Source organism: Procambarus clarkii, chromosome 90 (assembly GCF_040958095.1).
Source record: "Procambarus clarkii isolate CNS0578487 chromosome 90, FALCON_Pclarkii_2.0, whole genome shotgun sequence".
Taxonomy (NCBI): Eukaryota; Metazoa; Arthropoda; class Malacostraca; order Decapoda; family Cambaridae; genus Procambarus; species Procambarus clarkii.
Genome location: NC_091239.1, coordinates 18027895 through 18040638, shown reverse-complemented (window position 1 = coordinate 18040638; position 12744 = coordinate 18027895).

The window sequence follows — 12744 nt, the reverse complement described above, 5'->3', positions numbered from 1 at the left end:
CTAGTGAACACAATACTAGTGAACACTCCAACACAAGTGAACACACCAGGGGCTTCGTAGCCTGGTGGATAGCGCGCAGGACTTGTAATTCTGTGGCGCGGGTTCGATTCCCGCACGAGGCAGAAACAAATGGGCAAAGTTTCTTTCACCCTGAATGCCCCAGTTACCTAGCAGTAAATAGGTACCTGGGAGTTAGTCAGCTGTCACGGGCTGCTTCCTGGGGTGTGTGTGTGTGGTGTGGGAAAAAAAAAGAAAAAAAAGTAGTTAGTAGACAGTTGATTGACAGTTGAGAGGCGGGCCGAAAGAGCAAAGCTCAACCCCCGTAAAAACACAACTAGTAAACACCAACGCTAGTGAACACTCCAACACTAGTGAACACACCAACACAAGTGAACACACCAACACTAGTGAACACACCAACACTAGTGAACACAATACTAGTGAACACAATACTAGTGAACACTCCAACACTAGTGAACACACCAACACTAGTTAACACACCAACACTAGTGAACACTCCAACACTAGTGAACACACCAACACTAGTGAACACAATACTAGTGAACACACCAACACTAGTGAACACTCCAACACTAGTGAACACACCAACACTAGTGAACACACCAACACTAGTGAACACAATACTAGTGAACACACCAACACTAGTGAACACACCAACACTAGTGAACACACCAACACTAGTGAACACACCAACACTAGTGAACACAATACTAGTGAACACACCAACACTAGTGAACACACCAACACTAGTGAACACACCAACACTAGTGAACACACCAACACTAGTGAACACAATACTAGTGAACACACCAACACTAGTGAACACTCCAACACTAGTTAACACACCAACACTAGTGAACACACCAACACTAGCGAACACAATACTAGTGAACACACCAACACTAGTGAACACACCAACACTAGTGAACACAATACTAGTGAACACACCAACACTAGTGAACACAATACTAGTGAATACACCAACACTAGTGAACACTCCAACACTAGTGAACACACCAACACTAGTGAACACACCAACACTAGTGAACACAATACTAGTGAACACACCAACACTAGTGAACACACCAACACAAGTGAACACACCAACACAAGTGAACACAATACTAGTGAACACACCAACACTAGTGAACACACCAACACTAGTGAACACACCAACACTAGTGAACACAATACTAGTGAACACACCAACACAAGTGAACACACCAACACTAGTGAACACACCAACACTAGTGAACACACCAACGCCAGTGAACACACCAACGCCAGTGAACACACCAACACAAGTGAACACACCAACACTAGTGAACACACCAACACTAGTGAACACACCAACACTAGTGAACACTCCAACACTAGTGAACACACCAACACTAGTGAACACACCAACACTAGTGAACACACCAACACTAGTGAACACACCAACACTAGTGAACACTCCAACACTAGTGAACACTCCAACACTAGTGAACACACCAACACCAGTGAACACACCAACACTAGTGAACACACCAACACTAGTGAACACACCAACACTAGTGAACACACCAACACTAGTGAACACACCAACACTAGTGAACACACCAACACTAGTGAACACACCAACACTAGTGAACACACCAACACTAGTGAACACTCCAACACTAGTGAACACTCCAACACTAGTGAACACACCAACACCAGTGAACACACCAACACTAGTGAACACACCAACACTAGTGAACACACAAACACTAGTGAACACACCAACACTAGTGAACACACCAACACTAGTGAACACACCAACACTAGTGAACACACCAACGCCAGTGAACACACCAACTCCAGTGAACACACCAACTCCAGTGAACACACCAACACAAGTGAACACACCAACACTAGTGAACACACCAACACTAGTGAACACACCAACGCCAGTGAACACACCAACGCCAGTGAACACACCAACTCCAGTGAACACACCAACACTAGTGAACACACCAACACTAGTGAACACTCCAACACTAGTGAACACACCAACACTAGTGAACACACCAACGCCAGTGAACACACCAACGCCAGTGAACACACCAACTCCAGTGAACACACCAACACTAGTGAACCCACCAACGCCAGTGAACACACCAACACTAGTGAACACACCAACACTAGTGAACACACCAACACTAGTGAACACACCAACACTAGTGAACACTCCAACACTAGTGAACACTCCAACGCCAGTGAACACACCAACACAAGTGAACACACCAACACCAGTGAACCACACCAACACTAGTGAACACTCCAACACTAGTTAACACACCAACACTAGTGAACACACCAACACTAGTGAACACTCCAACACTAGTGAACACACCAACACTAGTGAACACTCCAACACTAGTGAACACTCCAACACTAGTGAACACTCCAACACTAGTGAACACACCAACACTAGTGAACACACCAACACTAGTGAACACACCAACACTAGTGAACACACCAACACTAGTGAACACACCAACACTAGTGAACACTCCAACACTAGTGAACACTCCAACACTAGTGAACACACCAACACTAGTGAACACACCAACACTAGTGAACACTCCAACACTAGTGAACACACCAACACTAGTGAACACACCAACACTAGTGAACACACCAACACTAGTGAACACTCCAACACTAGTGAACACACCAACACTAGTGAACACACCAACACTAGTGAACACACCAACACTAGTGAACACAATACTAGTGAACACACCAACACTAGTGAACACACCAACACTAGTGAACACAATACTAGTGAACACAATACTAGTGAACACACCAACACTAGTGAACACACCAACGCTAGCGAACACACCAACGCCAGTGAACACACCAACACTAGTGAACACACCAACACTAGTGAACACACCAACACTAGTGAACACACCAACACAAGTGAACACACCACCACAAGTGAACACACCAACAATAGTGAACACACCAACACTAGTGAACACAATACTAGTGAACACACCGACACTAGTGAACACAATACTAGTGAACACACCAACACAAGTGAACACACCAACACTAGTGAACACACCAACACAAGTGAACACACCAACACTAGTGAACACTCCAACACTAGTGAACACACCAACACTAGTGAACACACCAACACTAGTGAACACACCAACACTAGTGAACACACCAACACTAGTGAACACAATACTAGTGAACACACCAACACTAGTGAACACTCCAACACTAGTGAACACACCAACACTAGTGAACACACCAACACTAGTGAACACACCAACACTAGTGAACACAATTCAGGTGAACACACCAACACTAGTGAACACTCCAACACCAGTGAACACACCAACACTAGTGAACACACCAACACTAGTGAACACACCAACACTAGTGAACACTCCAACACCAGTGAACACACCAACACTAGTGAACACACCAACACTAGTGAACACACCAACACTAGTGAACACTCCAACACCAGTGAACACTCCAACACTAGTGAACACACCAACACTAGTGAACACACCAACACTAGTGAACACCCAACATCAGTGAACACTCCAACACTAGTGAACACACCAACACTAGTGAACACACCAACACTAGTGAACACTCCAACACCAGTGAACACTCCAACACTAGTGAACACACCAACACTAGTGAACACACCAACACTAGTGAACACACCAACACTAGTGAACACACCAACACTAGTGAACACACCAACACTAGTGAACACTCCAACACCAGTGAACACTCCAACACTAGTGAACACACCAACACTAGTGAACACTCCAACACTAGCGAACACTCCAACACTAGTGAACACACCAACACTAGTGAACACACCAACACTAGTGAACACACCAACACTAGTGAACACACCAACACTAGTGAACACACCAACACTAGTGAACACACCAACACTAGTGAACACACCAACACTAGTGAACACACCAACACAAGTGAACACACCAACACTAGTGAACACACCAACACTAGTGAACACAATACTAGTGAACACACCAACACTAGTGAACACACCAACACTAGTGAACACACCAACACTAGTGAACACACCAACACAAGTGAACACACCAACACTAGTGAACACACCAACACTAGTGAACACACCAACGCCAGTGAACACACCAACACAAGTGAACACACCAACACTAGTGAACACACCAACGCCAGTGAACACACCAACACTAGTTAACACAATACTAGTGAACACACCAACACTAGTGAACACACCAACACTAGTTAACACACCAACACTAGTGAACACAATACTAGTGAACACACCAACACTAGTGAACACATCAACATTAGTGAACACACCAACACTAGTGAACACACCAACACTAGTGAACACACTAACACTAGTGAACGCAATACTAGTGAACACACCAACACTAGTGAACACACCAATACTAGTGAACACTCCAACACTAGTGAACACACCAACACTAGTGAACACACCTACACTAGTGAACACACCAACACTAGTGAACACACCAACACTAGTGAACACACCAACACTAGTGAACGCAATACTAGTGAACACACCAACACTAGTGAACACACCAATACTAGTGAACACACCAACACTAGTGAACACTCCAACACTAGTGAACACACCAACACTAGTGAACACACCAACACTAGTGAACACACCAACACTAGTGAACTACCAACACTAGTGAACACACCAACACTAGTGAACACTCCAACACTAGTGAACACTCCAACACTAGTGAACACTCCAACACTAGTGAACACTCCAACACTAGTTAACACACCAACACTAGTGAACACACCAACACTAGTGAACACACCAACACTAGTGAACACACCAACACTAGTGAACACACCAACACTAGTGAACACACCAACACTAGTGAACACACCAACACCAGTGAACACTCCAACACTAGTGAACACACCAACACTAGTGAACACTCCAACACCAGTGAACACTCCAACACTAGTGAACACACCAACCCAGGAATCACAGCCCAGGAAGTAAAGGGCGCTATGAAAAAGGGTAAAAGTACAGCACCTGGTGAAGATGGCGTCACCTACGACATACTCAATGCACTGTGTGAAGTGTCTGGGAATCCACTACTCCACCTGTTGAACAAGTCATTCCTAAGTGGAGTGTTGCCCACACAACGAAAACACGCAATAATTGTTCCCATACCGAAGCCTAGTGACCCTGGTAATTACAGACCTATGAGTCTCGTGTCATGCACATGCAAGATGCTTGAAAGGATCATCTTAACCCGAAAGCTGCACAAAATAGGTCGGCGGAGGGGTCGATGTATTTGTTAAAGAACGGAGCACAGCAAATTGTATAGTTAATTACTTAACTAATGATAAAGCTAAGTACTCTGTATTTTTTTACATCAAAGAAGCAGTCGCCAAAGCACAAGAGATTGCGATCCTAAATGAGCTTGCATGTATGGGCGTCAAGGGAAGACTCATGAAATGGTCTGACGAATACCTCACAGGGAGAAAAGGCCAAGGTCAGCTTCAACGGATCAGTCTCCAGAACAATGTATATGTAACTCGGGACTCCCCAAAGATGAGTCTTAAGCCCCACACTATTCAACATACTCATATACGCCATCGTAAATGTTGAATTTCCGGAAGGAACACAACAAGTGGGATATGCTTATAATGTCCTTATACAAGCTCCCACCTTGGGAAAATAAAACAGTCCATTGAACTCCTTTGAAAAAAGTGTGTTGAACTCTGTTTCACTCTCTGAACAAACAAAACAAAAGCATATTGTCATCACAAGCGGGGAGAAAATGAAGAACTACAAATTAATGGTGAAATACTTGAGTGGATTCACCACTGTTAATACCTTGGCGTTACTGTCGGCATTAACAAAAGGGAAGAAATAAGCAGCTCAACCAACTCATATAAAAGTCTACTCAGGGCACTGAAAGCTACGATCTTGAATGGGTATGGACCTCTATTACCGTGCTTAAAATAATGTACACAACCTACGCGCGCTCCGTCATAGACTATGCCGCACCAGTTCTGTGCACTTATTCCCAAAGCTACATGAAAAAACTTGAAACCATACAAATGAAACCATGACAATCATTCTTGGAGTCCCAAGAACTGCCAAAGTATCTAATCTACGAGAGGAATTGTCCCTCCCCAGTGTTAAAAGCCGAATTAATTAACTGAATGCTTGCAATTAACATAGCCAGAGATCCCCCATTACGATGATATTTACAAGAAAAAAATTAGTTCTGTGCTACACACAGGAGGAAACAAGAACAAAAAATGGCCTCCCAGATCAGTCTGCTACCTCGAAGAACTTCACCTTTTTTTAGTAGGATTAAGGACTTCCCCGAAACGCTACGCGTACTAGTGGCTGTACAAGAATGTAACAACTCTTGTATATATCTCAAAAAAAACTTAAGGGTTGACAGATGTTAATCTTCTTGTTTGAGGAGCTCTTCACTTGAAACAGTTAAGTAAGTCCCAGCTGTGTCTGAGTACAAGTGACAGGATGAACAACCCAGCGGATTGTCTTCCTATTGTGGAGTGTTGTACATGCTGCTATGGCGGTGTGTCCACTCACAGGATGAGTGGCGCTGCCCAATGAACTTGCCCCTCGCGGGAAAATTAATTTTTCTCTATTTAAAACGTACACACAGTAACTAAGCCATACACACAGTATCTAAACCATACACACAGTAACTAAGCAATTACACACAGTAACTAAACCATACACACAGTAACTAAACCATACACACAGTAACTAAACCATACACACAGTAACTAAACTATACACACAGTAACTAAACCATACACACAGTAACTAAACCATACACACAGTAACTAAACCATACACATAGTAACTAAACTATACACACAGTAACTAAACCATACACACAGTAACTAAACCATACACACAGTAACTAAACCATACACACAGTAACTAAACCATACACACAGTAACTAAAACATACACACAGTAACTAAAACATACACACAGTAACTAAAACATACATACAGTAACTTAACCATACACACCGTCACTAAACCATGCTCACAGTAACTGAAACATACACACAGTAACTAAACCATACACACAGTAACTAAACCATACACACAGTAACTAAACCATACGCACAGTAACTTAACTATATACACAGTAACTTAATCACACACACAAGATGATTGCACAAGGGATGAATGGAGGACTAAGGACAAAGCTGCAGTGTCAGAGATACCAAAGGAGATAGGAATGGAAGGGGCCGAAAAAGACATAGAAAAGTTTTTCCGGATTGGCCAGTACAACAAAGACAAAGACCGGCTGATCAAGGTAGTACTCAGAAACGAGTCCATCAAAGAGGACATCCTAGTAAAAAGGAGCAGACTGAAATATGTAATGACCTACAGAGAGGTATACCTTCAGAGGGACATGACCAGGGAAAAGATGATTCAGGAATCATCTTTCAGGATGATTCAGATGGAAGAAAAAGGTGCAGGCTGAGGGAAGGGAGCCAGGGAACCTCAACCCCCAACCCAACAATCCCAGAGAGGAGTGGGGAACCCCAATCCAGCAATTCGGGAACCCCAGTGGGGCCTACAACATCCCAACTCACCACCCCGTTGGAGACGCCCCCCCCCCCCCCACCCCAAGCTCAGATCCTTCCTTCCCCCTACATAATGCCCACCATACCACCCAAATCCGCCCTCCCTCCCTGCCCCGAGTACCCCCAGCCTACCCATCCTCTGGTCTTCCTCCTGCCCCATGCAGGCCCAGGCAAGTTCTAGCTGTAGATCGGGGTAGCTGACCTACCCCAACCCCAACATGGAGAATACGTCACGTACGCTGACGATGTCACCCAAATAATATGCCAACCGGGCCCATCAAAGCCGCTACTAGCCGACAAGACCAAGGCGGCAATTGAACTCATAAACAACTTTGAGAAGCAATGGAAAATTAGCACAAACAAACAAAAGTTTCAGATAATAGATATTGCGAAAAGAAACCCGGACCCCCATCATCCTTGACAACCATCCGATCCAATATGCGGAGGCAGGCAGAATACTGGGACTTATGATAAATAGAACAGGGATACAAATTCAAGTAAGGGACTGAATAAACAAAGCCAAAGCAGCATTAGGAAAACTGAGGAAATTCCAAAGCCTCGGTACAAACATTCAGATCCACCTATATAAGGCTCTAGTTCGGCCGCATCTAGAGTATCCGCCAGTACCACTACACACCATAAAGAAAACTAACATGCAGAAACTGCAAGCAGTATAAAATAAGGCGCTAAGGAGAGCAGCAAAACACCGTCCACCATATGATCAGACAATCCAGGAGCTCCACGAACTCCTGAACACACAGCCACTAAACATCAGACTGCAGCACCAAGCCATCAGGGTGTGGAACACCATCGAAATGTTAGAGGACCCAATGTTAGAAAGATTACTCCAAGATGAGACGCCCCGCTCCCATTGTAACAAACTAGGTTGTTGTAGAAATTATTCGTTATAGTTCTGGAATGAATACTTCATGAGACCACATGGAAAGTTCCAGAACGAGTAGTGATAGGGTAGTCGACCTCACCTTGGAAGCAGGAAGGTCGTCCCTTGGGAATTAGAACAGCCGAGCAGAAACAGGTTGCCAGCTCTCCTTGGGTTTAAAGTATCACTTTGAGTCATTCAGGTATTAAAGTAACCGTAATTAATAACTCAGGTTGTCAAGTACGTAATTAACTTAACGTCACGTATGAGTGAAGAATCAACTCCCCTTAGTTCAAGATCAGCTGACTGGCTGGCGTGGCAACACTCGATCAGGTCAGGTCACCGCCGCCTTCCATCCTCTCCCGTACACTGCCAAGACTTTTGTTAAAGTCTGAATCTTTTGTTAAATTCAGTAATTTAGAGAAATTCAAGTTTTCATTCATATTGTATTCACTAATATACCTGTGCAAGTAACGAAAGCATTCTCAACTGTTGGAATAATGAGCAAGTCACCTTCAGTGACGTCAATAGGAGGGGACTAGTCTCGGAAGCGGATGAATCTTGACCTCCCTACCTTACCTTGAGGTAAGGTAGGGACTGGTCCCTGGGTCCCTGGGTCCCTGGGTCCCTGGCTCCAAGGGTCACCAAAACCCTCCATATTATTTAATTCACAAGGTATAAAATTCAGATCTCTAGAATTATTGTAATTGATATAACTTTTGCCAAGATGACTAATGTAATTACCACCAGTTAAATGATAATTCAACCATCTGGGGTTTGCCAGTAATTAGGATTTTAATTTGTTCAATTCACCCGGCTTGGTAATTGATAACTAGGCGGAGGAATTCTAGGGCAGCTCTCTCGACTTGAGAGAGAAGGACAAATAGTTAGTGTAGACTGGACACCCACTTGAGTAGCAACATCTCTCCCTGGAGGCCGGCGACAACATCGAGTCAGGCTGTGGTTAAGGTACCTGGTTTTCTTGAGTTTTGTATTGCCACAGGAATCCACTTTTATTGATTGAAGATTTTCCGTGCCTCCATTCACTAGGGTTAGAGTCAGGGACTTTGTTGAATATTGTTTTGATGCCTAAACTTTGATTTAATAAATAATTATAGATTTTATTGTGTTTAGTGGTATTTGCCTTACTGTGTTATTTTCACATTATTTTTGAATGCAAGTCAAATGTCTACACCTTAGTCTCCGCATGCAAACCGATGATGATTGATGAAGATTAAGCCACCCAAAACGTGGCACGGGCATGAATAGCCCGTAAGTGGTGGCCCTTTTGAGCCATTACCAGTATCAATAGATGATACTGGAGATCTGTGGAGGTGCGACTGCACCCTGCGTGACGTGAGATGTCTCCCGGCATGCAAACCAACAAGCATTCTCTTAATTAAACAAGATAATCTCTTTTCTCGTAAGTTCCACATTAACCTAAAGTCATCCTCCCCGTTCCATTTCATTGAGGATAGAATTTCACGGGACGCTTAATTGATAGTATCCAGCTTCTCATCAATTGAGAGTTTCACTCAGGCTTAGCAGGTGGTGACGGCGAATATTCAGAGTGGCAGTTTAATCTAGAGGATACAGTGTCTCTGAGTTCGTGATACCCAAATGGTCAAACGTTTGGGTCTCGAGAAATTGTACGGAAGGTTACTCAGTAGAACTCTGGTTTCTGTAGATATTTTCTTTAACTTTTTCTTAAATAACGACCAACTTTTAATCAGTAGTGAGGTTAAAGGTTGGCAACCATTAAACCATAGCTGGTGGCCCAAGAGCTTCGATTTACTAGATGAAAACCCCGCCCTACAGTACATAATTCTCAGTTGAAATACTGACCAGAAATCCTTCCCCCAGTAATTGGAAAAATCGAGTATGTATGTGTATATGTATATGTATATAAATATACATGTATGTATGTGTATATAAATATACATATATGTATGTGCGAACAAGCCTGAATGGTCCCCAGGACTATATGCAACTGAATATATGTATGTATGAATAAATAAATAAATAATAATAATAAAATAAATAGCTTTGAACAAAACAACATGTGTAGAAGCATCGGAGTGTGTACATATGAATGCTACACAGTATTCATCTGTCGACATTCATATATGGTGAAGCACACGTGAAGAACCTCTCACACACTCACAGCTCCCTGACAAGAGGGAGCCAGCTTAGCTTAGCTGCCAACACCCACACATCGTGTCAGCAAGGCGGACAGCCCGCCTGCTTTCATACCTCTCACTGTTTTTCCCACTTCTAAAACTTCCCTTCACGTATGCCTCTCTTTCCTCTTTATTCATGTAAGCAACCCCCCCTCCCTTCCAAACCCCTGTTAACTACACCACAGGAGGAGGACGAACCCCTCACCCCAAGCACTCCCTGCCCCCAACCTCGAGCACTCCCCCCCCCTACCCTCTCCCAACCCCACCTCCCCCGAACCCCTGGTAACTACCCCACAGGACGATGAGCCTACCCAAGCAGCAATGCCCACAGAACACCTTCCTGCATTAGTGGGGAGGGTGGGTGAAAATAGATATAGGAAAGTGAACTTCAAGGTAATGTACTCAAACATCGATAGGATTACCAACAAAGCAAGTGAACTGGCAGAAAGGGCACAGGAAGAAAACCCAGACGTAATAGGACTCACAGAAACAAAATTGTCAGGAGTCATAACGAACGCTGTGTTTCTAAAGGACTACTATATAGTAGGGAAAGGGAGGGAAGGGAGAGGAGGAGAAGGAGTGGCTCTGCTGATAAGGAAGGACTGGAGCTTTAAAGAGATGGAAATTAGGGCTGAGACGGATTCAGAGATTACATAACAGGAACTATGACAATGGGTGGACCTAAGATAATAGTGGCAGTCATTACAACCCTCCCCTAAATGACAGGAGACCCAGATAAGAGTTTGACAGAAACAACATGACAACCATTAATATAATAGAGAGAGCAGCTTCAGTTGCCTGCAGGAATGTATCCAGACTCTTAATCATGGGCGATTTCAATCATGGAAAGATAAGCTTAGAGAATGGGGACCCACATGGAGGTGAAGATACATGGAGAGCTAAACTCTTGGAAGTGGCAACACGAAACTTTCTGAGCCAACATGACAAGGAACCCACACACTTGGTCACAAACCAAGCAATCTTTGAGGAATTTGACATCACCAGTGATGAGGTCAAAAGGTGCCTGCTGGAGCTGGATGTGACAAAGGCTGTTGGGCCTGACAGAATCTCACAATGGATACTGAAAGAAGATCCAGAGGCACTAAGTGTGCCACTCTTTATGGTGTATAACAGGTCACTGGAAACGGGAGACCTACCGGAAAGCTGGAAGACGGCTAATTTAGTCCCAATATACAAAAGGGTGACAGGTAAGAGGCAATGATCTACAGGCCAGTTTCCCTAACCTTGTATACCATGCAAGGTGATGGAGAAGATCGCGAGGAAAAGGCTCGTAGAGCATCAGGAGGGAAACAGCTTTGTAACACACCACCAGCATGGGTTCAGAGATGGTAAATCGTGCCTCACAGGCCTAATAGAATTCTATGACCAAGCAACGCAAATTAGGCAAGAAAGGCAGACAGCATTTTCTTGGACTATCAGAAAGCCTTTGACACAATACCTCGCAAAAGGCTGTTACAAAAGTTGGAGCAACTGGTAGGAGTAAAAGGTAAGGTGCTCCAGTTGATAAGGGAGTATCTGAGCAACAGGAAACAGCGAGTAACTGTGAGGGGGGAAGACATCAGAGTGGCGAGATGTCACCTGAGGGGTTCCACGGGGCTCAGTACTTGGACCCATCCTGTTTCTAATATATGTAAATGATCTTCCAGAGGGTATAGACTCATTCCTCTCAATGTTTGCTGGTAATGCAAAAATTATGAGAAGAATAACAACAGATGAAGATAAACAGAGCTGCAGGACGACCTGGACTAACTGGTGGAATGGTCTAGAAAATGGCTGCTAAAGTTCAACTCAGAAAAGTGTAAAGAAATGAAATTAGGCGAAAGGAACAGAAGGCTGAACACAAGGTACCATCTTGCAGGTGATATCCTGCAAGAGTTAAATAGAGAGAAAGATCTGGGGGTTGATATCACACCGAACCTGTCCCCAGAGGCCAACATCAAAAGGATATCATCAGCGGTATATGCTAGACTGGCCAACA